At 42.0% G+C, this 13,506-nt stretch overlaps 1 protein-coding gene and 1 long non-coding RNA gene across 2 annotated transcripts in view; both read left to right on the plus strand.

The window, feature by feature from the left end:
* The window catches only part of OGFRL1 (opioid growth factor receptor like 1), a 79,098-nt gene that overhangs the window by 44,239 nt on the left and 21,353 nt on the right, over window positions 1–13,506 (plus strand). The gene's annotated exons all lie outside the window — the stretch shown is intronic.
* LOC139795087 (uncharacterized) lies at window positions 833–8,987 on the plus strand. Its single transcript, XR_011725379.1, has 2 exons — window positions 833–957; window positions 6,455–8,987. It is a non-coding gene; the product is annotated as an uncharacterized lncRNA (long non-coding RNA).

Here is a 13,506-nt window from a genome sequence, read left to right on the forward strand (position 1 = left end):
GGGAACTGGAAGATCCAGGAGATTATGGGATTTAGAGATTCTTACCTTCTAAATAATTTGGTTGAATTTCTAGGAATTGAAAACATTATATATAACTTTAATACATTTAATATATATAACTTCAAGCCAGATAACTGCAACAAGACTAAAAAACAAAAAAACAAAAAAAACCAAACCATTGAAGATGGATCTTTTTAATGGTTTGACCAATAATTTGAGCTTCAGAAATTCACGTCTTTGTTTCCAAGTACTGGATATTTTAAATCATGCTTGTAATGAGTGATAGGAAGTTACCTCTTCCAGGTGACACCCTAAGCGTATTTGCAAATATACCTAGTTTAAATTTACTAACCAAGTAAGCAATAAAATAAAGTCTACAGAGGGTTATAAAACTAGGATTGCTTGGATTTACTGCCAGTAGATACATGATGAGTATGATTAAGAGGCACTTTATGCTGACTTTCTAATAAGTGTCTGCTAAAATATGTATTTCAGGCAGTTCTGTCAGCTTTATTGTTACTTTCTAATTTTAGTCTAAAGATTTTTATCAGATGTGATTGTTCCCTTTGGGGACTATAGGTTGCATAAATTTCTCAAAATGAGAGTTGGTGATTTATTTTTCTTGGGTTCTGTTGGCTAAGATGAAACTCCTTACCAGTGTCTGTAGTGTTGTTTTTTACTCTGAATTCTTTTTTTAAATCTTCAGTTTGTAAGACTGAAGGAGGTTGGTATAGTAGGTTGAGTAAAGGAAGCCTTATTCTTTCCATTGATGGAAAGGAAATTGGGTTTGAATTACCATAATTTTTTGTGTTACAACTGAGTTCAGACTGTGATCATGCTGAAAGAAGCTAGAAACTGAAGTCCTCTGTGAAAAACTACTGCCTTAAAATTACATGCCTTTTATTTTTCAAGATGAAAGTAATTTAAGCCTTATACCTTTAAAACAAATATTAGAAAGTATGTGTGTCTTGCCTGTGAGGTAAATGCAGTTTGATTGTCTTGCAAAGGCACCTGGAGCACTGGAATCTCATCCAGTGTCCCACGAGCCAGCCCTGTGTAGATGTAACTACAGTGAATACTAAATTTTTCCATTCCTTGGAAATAGGTGGATGAAAGCTGATACATGTTGTAGTTTAATTTCTAGCAGAATGCTTTGACTTTCCAGTCACCCCACAGAAGCAACATGAATCTATGGGCACAGTTCAGATCCCCAAGCACAGGTGTCCAGCTATTCACTACATATCCTGCTTGGCCTCCAGCTGCTGCTCCAGAAGTCTGTCAATTTCTGTTAAATATTGCATCCTATCTGCCAACCTTGTGTGGGTGTTCTGGTTGCAGTGGTGTCTGTTGTGGGCCAAGCTGAATCAATCTCCAGGGTCTTTTGACTCAGTCTGCCTTGGCTTGGCAAGTGGGTCACCCACCCAGTTCTCTTTAGAAATGGTTTGGTGTCCAGTGGTAGCCAAGATGCCCTTATGGTCCTGGTTCCCAGCTGGTGCTCCAAAAGGACACCAGACTCACAAGAGTCTTGTGTGACAAGTCTCACCAGCCCTGCCTGGATATCTCAGCTACCAGAGAATGTCTCAGTGGTATCAGACACTTTTCTATCTAGAAGCTTGTGTCAAAGCTGAGGGTTCTGCTCTGCTACCAAACACCCACTGCTGTCCTGTTGTCCTTTTGGAGAAGGTATTCACAGGGACAAACTGGTAGCAGCCCATTCCACCTTCAGGAAACTGTAGTAAGGAATGGGATTAATTTCAGATAATTTAAATAGACCAAACTCTTAGCTAGTTAGTAGAGGGGGTCTAGATAACTTTCTTAGTGACTACACACCTTGACAGGGCTTTGTCCTGCGAAGCAGCTTGACATGATGGTGCTTCTTACTGGCAACTGAAGAGGAAACCTGGATGACTATTTTAAACTGCAGCCTCAGACTTTGTGTCTACGTGGTATGCTAAGGAAACCATGATTAAACTGCAAGTGTGCACTAAGGCACAGCCAGACATGCTGTCCAGCTAGCCCAGGAACTCAAATGTCCAGTGCTTTCCTGGCATGTCAGACACTGTGCTGTCCCAAGCACCCTGAGGGAGAGCAGCATGGGAAGGAGGTGTTCATGACCACTCAGAGAAGACTCTTTCTGGACAGGATAGGTATGGCTTTAGACATTTGAAGATATGAAAATATGAAGGCATATCCAGGTCCAAACCAATGTCTGGAGTGGATATGGCCAGGCTGTTGCTGACTGGAGCTGTGAGAAACTGTCCAGTGGGTAAACTCTCCTTTCCAACAGATACAACACAGGGAGGGCTGCAGCCAACTAAACTATCCCCACCCTGCTTCAAAAACACCAGATAACCAGCTCAGTGACTACGTGAAGCTATTTTATGTGCCATTCAATGTGGATTAATTGCTTAAATATTTTCCCAGTTTCTCAGGGGAGATTATGGCACACGCCAAGTCCCGCATTGCGGCTGCTGCACTTCTGTAGTACTTGCACTCATTAGCCTTAAGGTTAATTGGAGTATTTTTAGAAGGGTTGCACTAAGCCTTCAATACAGTCATAGTTTCCTTACAGGAAATTGCTTCTACATCTTGAAAAATCCTCTGGGGCATATGAAGACACCCATTTCCTCTTTGTGGCAGCAGAAGTTCCCTGGGGAACATCCTGTGGCGCTGACCCTGGGCTGTCTAACCAAGCTACAGGATTGTTGCCTATGACTATGTGATGAACTTCATAGTTGTATGATGGTCTAAAAGCCAACTTCTTTCTTGGTTCCCTCTGTCATCCTCTTATCCTACTATGTGTATATATATATATACACATATATGTATGTCTGCATAGATGCAGATATATACACATACACATACTGTAATGTGAATATGGGTGATTGTTCTTGCAGTTGTGTTTTGGAGATCTAAGACTAGGGTTTTGAGATTAAAAATGGTATATAGTGCCCTGAGTGGTGGTTCAGCTTTGCCTCTTCTCTCTGTTTGTTCTGTCAACACAGCTACTGCACTTTCCTTGACAGAGGCAGATTTCTCAGAGATTCATTCCTGTAGAATTACTGCTATAATTACTTCATGAATACCAGCAGAAGGCTTCTGCAATCAAAGTCCAGTCTCTTCTACTGGCTTCAGCCCCTTTCCTGGCCTCCCTGCTCAGCCCATGAAAAAACCTTCCCCTGGTTTGCTCTATGCTTAGCTCTCCCTTTCCATACCTGTCACAGCTTTGCTGGTTTTGGTTGACAAAAGCACTTGACACTGCCTCTTGCAAATCTAAAGAAAGTAACTGGTGGTCCTGAGTATGTTAATGCTTAGCAGCAAATCTTGAAGTATTGATAATCCTGAGTTGTTTCCACCAGCTATTTGAGGTGCAAGTGTTAAAAAAATACATGCCTCTTCATAAAAAAACATGCAAGGATTTCAGCTCTTCTGCAGAAGGGGCAAGCCAGCAAGGGAGAATAAATCATCAGAGGCACTGAAGTACTGGTGATTTGTATTCTTGTAGCACCTATTCCTTAGTCCTGGACAGCTGCAAAATAAAAGACATTCCCCTGCCCCAAATGATGGATAATATTGGCATAACAGAAGCAAAATAGCAAATGGATATAGATGCATGGGGGAATACAGTCAGCCTGGGTTAGGATAATGCCTGTCTTGGCTTCACAACTGTCTAACTTCAGCTGAATTTTTGAGGCTTTATGACTTTGTAACATTTCAATGGAGAGATAAGACATAAACAGGACTGTCATTGTGCTGTCATAAAAAGAAAAGGAAGAACATTTTGTTACCTTACTATGTAAGTAAAGAAAGGCTTTTTCTTTCTGTTTTGTGTGATACCTACTTGCAATGTGATTCTTGTGTGAATAACTTGTTGCTGAAATGGCCATAACCCACCACCAAACCTATGATATTAAGGTCATGAAAGTAAAAACCAGGCAATGATGCCTTTTGCTTTTCTTATAGAGGATAATTTTCAAAAGTGCTCTGGTGAGGTTAGAAGGGTCCTGCTTGAGACTGAAGTCTTAGTGTAGATGTCTGAAGCCTTTTTACTGCTGTATGCTCTATGCTGCTACTCCAGTTTCAGTGAGAGTAGAGAGCTTCACCTGACTGGCTATCATGTCTGAGGCAAATAATTTTTAGCCTTCCTGAACCATGTTAGGTCATCACTTACTACAGTAAACCTTGTTGGTTAGACTTCCTACTGACACAGCACAGAAGTAAAACTTTAAACATTTAATGTCTACATTTCCATCCAGAGTCCTATCCCATGCTGTCTCTTAAATTGTCCATGCAAAAGTATCTGCCAACTGAGATGTCCCTGAGTGTCCTGCTTGGCTGCTTTTAGGGTGTAAGTCTACCAGGAGCCCTGTACTATGTCTTGCTGTACAGGATGTCTCTCAGTCCCTGGACATTTCATATGTCACCAAACACATGAGCTTGGGCAGCTGAATCACCTCCCACCCCCATTGTCTGATACTGAAGAAGTCTGCTCAGAGCCAATGAACATTGTGTACATCTTCAGTTGGGTAAACTCAAATGCTGGTGTAAAAGCAGCAGCTGAAAGGGTGGCTTCATAACTAGCTCCTGCCTAGTGTTGGAGGAGTGATCAGTCTAGATGAATGTGGAGTTAACATCACTCTAGGGACAAAGAATTCTATGTGGGAATGGAGGAAAGGTGACTTACACAAGCTGGACCAAATAGGCAGAGATCCTACACAGCATGCTCTCAGTGGCTCCTGTTACCATGGCACTTACCACAATACCTTGTCAATGCTATGTTCTTGTTTTGAACACCTTGTCGTGCATGTCACATCAGCTGAACACTGTCTTTGCACTTTGTAGCTGGTGACTCAGTTTTGCAGGGAGCAGACCCAGTTGGAGCACTGGTGTGGCCATTCCTGTAGCCTGTGCTGCTGGCAGCCTGAGTGCCCCTTCTGCTTCAGCAGCAAACAATCCAGGAGAAGCAGGGGGCAGCTCTGCTGCCGGATTGTGTGCTCTGTGCCCTCAGGGCTGGGCTCTGGTGCTGATGTACTCCTTACATGCTGTAAGGGAAGAGCATTGCACAGTCCAGACAACGGCATCTCACAGACCATTGCTGATGTCTGATGGGGACACGAGGTAAATCCTGGGGACAACAAACTGAGTGATCCATCCCTGAGTCCTTCACCTTCTGCTTACACCCTACCAAAGTGAAGACACTTGCTCAGTGTTACACATCTCATCCACCCCCCCACCCACTCCCTGTTCAATTTTAACATCACCGAGTTACATTTTTGTCTTAATTTAGAGCTAGTTTTGCAGATGAGCAGTACCACTGTACTGCCATATGCTGTATGACTTCTGAAGAAGTGCTTGCATGAGCTGAGACCCCAGGTGAGTCCCTCAAGGTCAGGGAAACAGCTTGTGCAGTCTTTGTGCAGGGCCACGGCACAATAAGTCCTTGATTGGTACCAGTGGATGTTAGTTTAATCCAAACAATAAGAGGTTCATTTACAAGTAGAACAGGACTGATGCTGCTGTTACAAAAGATAGGCATAAGGAAGGAAGAAACTTTTTGTTCACAGCTGAAGCTGTATCATTTCCTCTAAATTGTTACATCATTTAGCCTTTTTAGCCATCTCCATTCTTGGAGGAAGTAAATGCTTTCAATAGAAGAATCCTTGGTTATTTTAATGTACACGTCCTCTGCAAATGAATGGGAAGGGCTAGAGAATGAAGAAGCAGAATTACATCAGTGTGAAACCCTTTGCAGACACACCCACAGATGACCAGAATTGTCTGTGTTATTCTGTTGCCATGCAGAGAAGCTGCAGTCGCATTGATGTCTGATTGTATTTGAGCGACAGTAGAAATGCTTTAGAACAAAGATCCCAGTTGATTTTAAATTTTCATGTTTCAAGATCAGTAGCTATTGATTAGTGCATTGAGTTGTGTCTCTTTATTTTTATAGTATGAAAAAATGAAAATGTTGTGGTTCCTTGTGGAATATTACATTATCCTTTCTGGTCTTTTTATGCTATCTCAGAAAATCAGTGCAACAAAGTTTGAATGCTATAGATGTAGAGTTAAAGTCATTCTACAGTTATTTTTCCCTTAATACACCTATTGTACAGAGCAAACAACCAATGAGATAATCTTGTTCTAATAAACTTCCAAAATATTGTTTTATTAGGTTGTTGAGTTTTTTTTTAAGGAGAAGGTATTTTGATCCTTTGGTAGCAGAGAAGCCTTCTCAGGAATTCTAAATTTTAACCACATTGAACCACATTAAATTTTAACCATATTGAACCACGAAGGGTTGAAACAGTTTACCACTCTTAAAAAAAAAAAAAAAAAAAAAAAAAAAAGGTAACTGTGGAAATATGGCAAATCTATTTTCTAAAATTCACAATTATTAAAGAACAAAGTATTCGGTTTTTTCTTCCTGAGAATCAAAGTGTCTGTTTCTTTACAGGAAGGATAAAGGATTTTTTAGCTTCCCCAAAAGTCTTTAAATACATTGCATGAGGAAAAATGCACCTCAAGACTGGTGAAACAATGAAAGCCCTCTTAGATAATGTCATATGAGGCAATTCTTGCCATGACCACTTGGAGCAGTTCCTCCAATGTGCAGTGTTCTGGCTGGAACCACTAACCAAAAGTAAGTTAACTCAGTGAAGAGAGGCATTCCTTAGGGGTTAATATTAAAACTGGCACTGGCAATATGGACAGTGGAATTGAGTGCACCCTCAGCCAGTTTGCTGATGACACCAAGCTGTGTGATTTGGTCAACATGTTAGAGGAAAGGGAGGTCATCCAGAGGGACCTTGGCAGGCTTGAGAGTTGGGCCCTTGCAAACCACAAGAAGTTAAAAAATGCGGAGTGCCAGGTCCTGCACATGGGTCAGGACAATCCCAAACACAAATACAGGCTGGGCAGAGCATGGATTGAAAACAGTTCTGAGGAGAAGGACTTGGGGCTGTTGGTTGGCAAGAAGCTCAACATGAGCTGGCAGTGTGTGCTTGCATCTGTATTATGGGCCACATCAAAAGAAGCTTGGCCAGCAGATCAAGGCAGGTGATACTCCCCTTCTACTCTGCTCTCATGAGAACCCCACCTGTAGTACTGTGTCCAGCTTTCGAGCCCCCAGGACACGAAGAACTTGGAGCTCTTGGATCAAACCCAGAGGAAGACCAACTCCAGAGGAGATGATCAGGAGGCTGGAGCATCTCTCCTATGAAGACAGGCTGAGAGACTTGGGTTTGTTCAGCCTGGAGAAGGCTCCGGAGAGACTTTGTAGCAGCCTTCCTGTACCTGGAGGAGTCTATAGGAAAGGTGGAAAGGGACTTTTTACAAAAGCATGTAGTGATAGGACAAGGGGAAACAGTTTCAAGCTTAGAGGGGGTAGATTTAGTTAGACATTAGGATGAAATTCTTTAGTGTGAGGGTGGTGAGACAATGGAGCAGGTTGCCCAGTGAGGTTGTGGATGCCACCTGCCTGGAAGTATTCCAGGAGAGGTTGGATGGGGCTTTGAGCAACCTGGTCTAGTGGGAGGTGTCCCTGTCCATGCAGGGGGGTTGGAATTAGATGATCTTAAAGGCACTTTTCAACTCAAACCATGCTATGATCCTTTAATTCACAGCAGCCCACATGGTGCTGTGCTTTGGATTTATGGCTAAAGCAGTGTTGGCAACACAGCAATGAGCCCTTGCTGAGCAGTGCTTGCATGGGGTCAAGAATTTCTCTTTTCCCCACTCTGTGCACAAGCAGTTGGGAGAGGATAAAGCTGGCAGAGCTGACACAAAATTGGCCAAAGGGATGTTCCACACCTGTAGCATTGTGCTCAGCAATAAACACTGAAGTAGAGGAAGAAAAAGGGACAGAGCATGGCTACCTAAGTGGCCAATGTTCAGAGAAAAGCTGAGCATCAATCTGCCTGTGACAAGTGGTGAAAGACTTCCTTCAGATCACCTTTTCTCTTTTTCATTTACCTATTTAACTGTCTTTATCTAAACCCACAAGTTGTCTCAGTTTTGTTCTTCCTATTCTTCTGTCCTGCTGGAGTCATAGAGTGAGCAGCTCTGTGGGTGTTTAGCTGCTGGATAGGATAAACCCACCAAAGCCCTTTTTGGCACCCAGCATGGGACTCAAAGGGTTCGAGATAATGAGGGATTTGTTCAGATTGTGCTAGGCTTGATAGGCTGGTACTTGCTGTTGCTGGTTGTGATAGCATATTTTCTCCCTTACCTTCTGCATTACTTGCTCCCTTTCTTGCTCTGTGTTGTATCTCAGGAGTTGTTAACGGTTCCTTTAAGCTTTTGTCATTTTCTGTGTATTTTATCACCTGTGATAAAAGCCCAATCTGGTATTTGGCCCCTGCTTTGCTGCCCTACTTATCTCTGGAGAATCATTTAATGGAGACAGCAGTAGTTACACTTTCCTTCTCTCCTCTGGGAGCCACTTTGCAGGGAGAGTGAAGAATGGCACTTTCCTCTTCTCCTCCAGGATGGGTCTTTCCAACCTCACTGCAACGAGCACTCAGTTTCTTGAGCATTCCTATGCAATCAGAGCTATAGTACAGATGTGATATGTGAACCTGATTTTATCTTCTTCTTCTTAGCAGAGAGCTGTTAGGGGATGAAACACTGAGTCTGCTTTGGGGCACCTGATTCCTGGGTGGCAAGGTGTGGGGGGAGAATTTGGGCAGTGTGCTGGTCTGGCCAGGATGGAGTTACCTTTCTCCATAGTGGTGCTGTGTTTCGGATCTGTGGCAAAACCAGTGCTGGTAACTCATCAAAAACCTACAGGACCAGGTGTTCCCAGGCAGTCTCCCATCCAAGTACCACTCCAGGTCTGCCTTTGCCAAAGGGCTGATCCAAAAGCAATAGCAACTCAGGACACTCTTTAAGCTGGCTTAGTATGCTCAGGCTACCTTGGTAGAGCCCTAGTTAGTGGCGTTTCTTAATGACTTTTTGTACCATTGTGTAATTAAAAGATTTAACCTAAAGTGTTGCTTGTTGTGCTGGGACTCCAGTAAAGAGAATAGTACTTTATTATCAGTACTTTATTATCAGGTATGCAATATTACTTCTCGTGGGGGTAAGTGGTGCAGTCAGCTAGGTCAGTAGCACTGGCAATGTTCTTTGTGCTTTACTTTGTGGTTTGTATTGTTCCTTTGCAGCCGTGTCAACAGTAATAATGTCATGGTTAGTTTAGTACAATTTATGTCTGGATGAAGTCCTGAAGCTGCCATAAACAAAATCCCACTGGTAGCTGTATTTTGAATTTACTAGCCATCTCAGACAGGTATAGTAACTCTGTAGGCCTGGAAGAGTAAATGGCAATCAGCAGGTACCTTCCATCCTCAGATAATTCACTACCCTCATGCCATACACAGGACTTGTTTCTGCCTGGTTTTAATGGATGTTGTCTTTGTTTGAAGAGTGGATTTTGGAAAACTAGCACAGAATCCATATGGTGGTTATTCGTTTCATTCACTTCTGAGCATGCTCTCTTGGCTGTTCCATCTCCCTAAGCTCCTCCAATGATTAATGGAGCAAGGGGCTCTTCCAGGGCCATATCCACTTTATATTATAGTGGCAGGTTGTGAAAACCGGTGGCAGACCTGAGGAGCAAACCAGTCAGTGATGAGGACCTGACACCCACACTATAAACATGATAGGGATTTTTTAATTCTTCAGAATAGTTCTGAATGCCCATTGTATCTGATGTGCATTGCATACATTCTTGGGCTCCTTCTTCCAGTTTACTCAATCTAAAAAAAAAAAAAAATTCATTAAATAAATAGCTTTAAATCTGTCTTCTGATCCAGATTAAGCATTAATATAGATGCACCCTCAAAGCACCAAAGTTGGGTTGCAGTTTTGGATTTCTTACTGAAGGAATCTCTGTCTTCCTTCAGTTCTCAGAGAGCAAGTCTATGGAGACTCACCAGCTATTTTATTGCAGGAAAGTTGTGTGGTGAGAGATGCACTGTGACTTCTGTACAACACCACTGAGGGTGAAGCTGTGTCTCTGGTGGGACCAAGTTTTGCAAGAGTTCTTTAAAGCAGCCAAGTTTGACAGTCATTCATGAGATGGCCAAGGAGAACAAGCTCAGCCTGATAAATTACAATGTGCCTGGGTGCTGAAGATGGATCTCTTCTTGGGCAACCTTATGTATCTTCAGTATAAATGTCTACCTCTAAGTCAATTAGTTGTTCTCTTTTATAAAGACAGAGGCATGTCATCAGGCCCAGTTTAAATGTCTCTGTTAGGATTCAGTCATTCATCACCTAAAAGTTTCATTTTTTTTCACTGACTGTAAGGGGACTCTAAGCCACCACTTAGAAGCGACCACAATGTAGATGTCCAAAGCTGTATGAGAAGTCCACTTCTCCTCTCTGTATCTGAGCTACTTTGGAGATATACTTGAGGACTGGGTGGGGTTTTTTTGTCAGATTAAATATCTTTTCTCATATTCTGTCATTTTCATACCCAAGTGTACCTATGATGACTTCTTTCACTGGTTTTAATGTCTTCACCATGGCCCAAAAATGTCTTATGAATATGTCAACCATCACTAGTTTTCACCCCATGATCTGCGCTCCAATTCTATTAAACCTCAGGGCTGCATGCAGAAATACTGATGCTGGAACAAGATTTAATTTGTATCTTGGTGGACTGTTGACAGCACTGATAGCCTGAAGTGCAGTAACATACTGAATTATCAGTCCCTTAAAGGAATAATGAATACTGCTTACACCAGCTTTCTGCCAGAAACATTCCTTTGTAATGTAAATGAAAGAACACACCAAAGCACTTAGATACATGTCCCACCCTAAACAATGGTGGTGAAAAGGGCTTTTCCTATTCTATCTCTTTACCCCTAGCATGATTCTTACATTACCACAAATGCTTTGGTTTTTGCTCTGGAATGCCCTCAGACTTGCCAAATATTTCTTTGCTTAAGGGCAGCTCTGAGTGGTGTTAGGGGGTGACAAATTTCATACAAATGTAATGCAAAAATTAATCACTATTTTCATATGGAGCCATACAGGGAGAGGATCATTACATTCTAGAAAATGCAAACACCTGCATGAGGATGAACTGCTTGTGTCAGAGCTTCATCCAGCTCCCATAAAAACCATCCAGAACACTCAATATTGTTACTCATGTATGTCTGGCAATCTTTGTTTTGTTTTCATCTTGATTTCTTTGAAAAATTCTTTTAATGAGCACAAAAATGCATCATGGTTTTGTTGGTTTTTTTCTGCTGTGTTGCTTGCAATGCTAACATTATCTCCTGATTTTAACTTGTGAACTCCCTTTACAAAGCAACACTACTACAAGCACCATGAGCCAGGAAACGGCATCGCTTTAAAGTTCTTAAGAAAAAAGCAAATGCTTTTTGTCTTTCTAAACATCAATTTCAAGAACAAAAATTGCCTCTGGTTTGTCAGCCATACATTTCTCTTGTAGGATGAAGATGAGGATTTTTTTAGGTCATGGCAATGATGAAGCAGGTGTATAGTTTTAGTTGTTCTCCTCCTTGTAAGGATCCTCCTGTCTTTCAAATAAGCCACATTTATTCAGCAAGAAAGCTGCTCCTTGCTTTTCATTCTTGGCCTGGATCAGCCCTTTTTTTTGGCTGTACTCAGGTCTGCCAGCTGAGTATGGATTTGGCTGTGCACTTTTGCCTGTGTCCTGGTTTGTGTTTTGCTTTACAGTGACCTTTGACAGTGTTATCCACTGGTAATACTCTGTTTTTATCTGTAATTATGGTGATAATGTTGGGGGGGTTGAGTTTTGCTTTTGGTGGTTTTTAAAGACCATACCATAGATCAATGCATGTGTAATTTTTGTAATTTGCACTCCCTTGGTCATCCCCAAAACCTGGAATTTCCCAGCTCAATATTTTTTTTTTTTTTTTTTAACAAATTGACTGCTCTTAAATCCTGCTGCAAGCAAACTCCTGGATGTAATGTACTGAAGGAAGACAAAGCACTCTTATTTTAGCCCATTACCACCAAGTTTTTGCTGGCCCACTTTGCCACATGCAGAAAGGACAATGATGTGCCTACTGTGCATTCATCTCTTTATTCAAGAGAGAAGTGAGCTGTTTGGATGCCACTGGCTATTCACCCTGGTCAAACACTGATGGCAAAGAGCTGTGATGTCTTTTCCCAGCACATCAAAGGCTGCCTGTACTACAGCTGCCAGGTGGACTCACATTATGACATGGCATATTACAAAATGAAATGGTCTAATTCTGGAATACTGCACATGCTCTTGGTGTTCAGATGATCTTGGTCACTGCATCAGATTCCTAAACTGAACATTTGGTGCTATTAATTTATTAACACATAACTCAGCTTTGTGTCAGGAAAAAAATCTTCCCTACACCTTGTGAGCTCTCCAGTGTCACTAGAAGCAGAATTTCATCTATATAAATTTAGCATCCTGCATGCTGTATTGAGATGCCAAGAACACCTAATGTATTGGTGGCACTGAGGAGGCTTTTGTAGGCTCTGCTAACATGTTTTCTTCAGAACAGAAGCACACAATGGCATTATGATAAACCTGTCCTGTGGTGATCTAAGGAAGCCTGTGACAGGGAATATTAAAGGGGCAACAACTCATTTAAAAATCCACTCCTTTAATTTTAGAATCTGTGTGCACCAACTGCTTACAGAGTTTTCTCTGAAGCTCACATTATGTGAGGTAAAACATGCTTCAGTTCCATCTCAGATCAGGTCTGTGTCATAAAATGCAGGCCATTTCTTGCTCCTTATCGTTCCAAAGTAGTTGACTTCTTGGCTGTGAAGTCTTCTTCCTCCAGCCTGAGCACCCTAAAGTCATCCAGAGTTTGTCAGGGGTGGGGAAGGTGCCATCAAAGAGTACAGGGCAGGGCTGGTGCCCCAGTGCAGCTGGAGAGCTGGACTCCTGTCTCAGGTCTGTGCTGCACAGTTTAATGAAGTAAACCAGCCTAAATGGTTGCAAAAATCACTATGCTTCTGGTTGTGTTTGCTTCCTTTCTTATCTCAGGTTGTGTTTGCCCTAATCACAAACTAAAAGCCCTGTGAAGCAGGAGTGACCTAATTAAAAATGGCTTCCCTAATGAACTTCTTCCCTATATTTATATAGGCCTTCTACAGATGGCATGGAAAGCATGATATGGGGAAGGGTGAAAAGCAGGTGGTGGTGGAGTCACTGCAGGGAATTGTCCCCCTGGAGTTATTTGGCCTTGTGCCAGCCTCTCACAGGAACTAACTGCTGAGGAGTTTGTTGATGATTTTAGGCATTTTCAAATGAACCTTGGTGAACCCAAAAGCAAACTACAGAACTGCACAAATATGTATCATTTAACGTGGACTTTTTAACTTGTAAGGATCCTAGGAGTCCCATGAGCCACATCAATCTTGACGTCAATTAGATCTTTGAAATAGTTATGCTGCACCATCCCAACTACATAAATTCACAGTCACACACAAAATCCTATTTAAGAAAGAACAAGCAGAATCTGT

Source organism: Heliangelus exortis, chromosome 3 (assembly GCF_036169615.1).
Source record: "Heliangelus exortis chromosome 3, bHelExo1.hap1, whole genome shotgun sequence".
NCBI lineage: Eukaryota > Metazoa > Chordata > Aves > Apodiformes > Trochilidae > Heliangelus > Heliangelus exortis.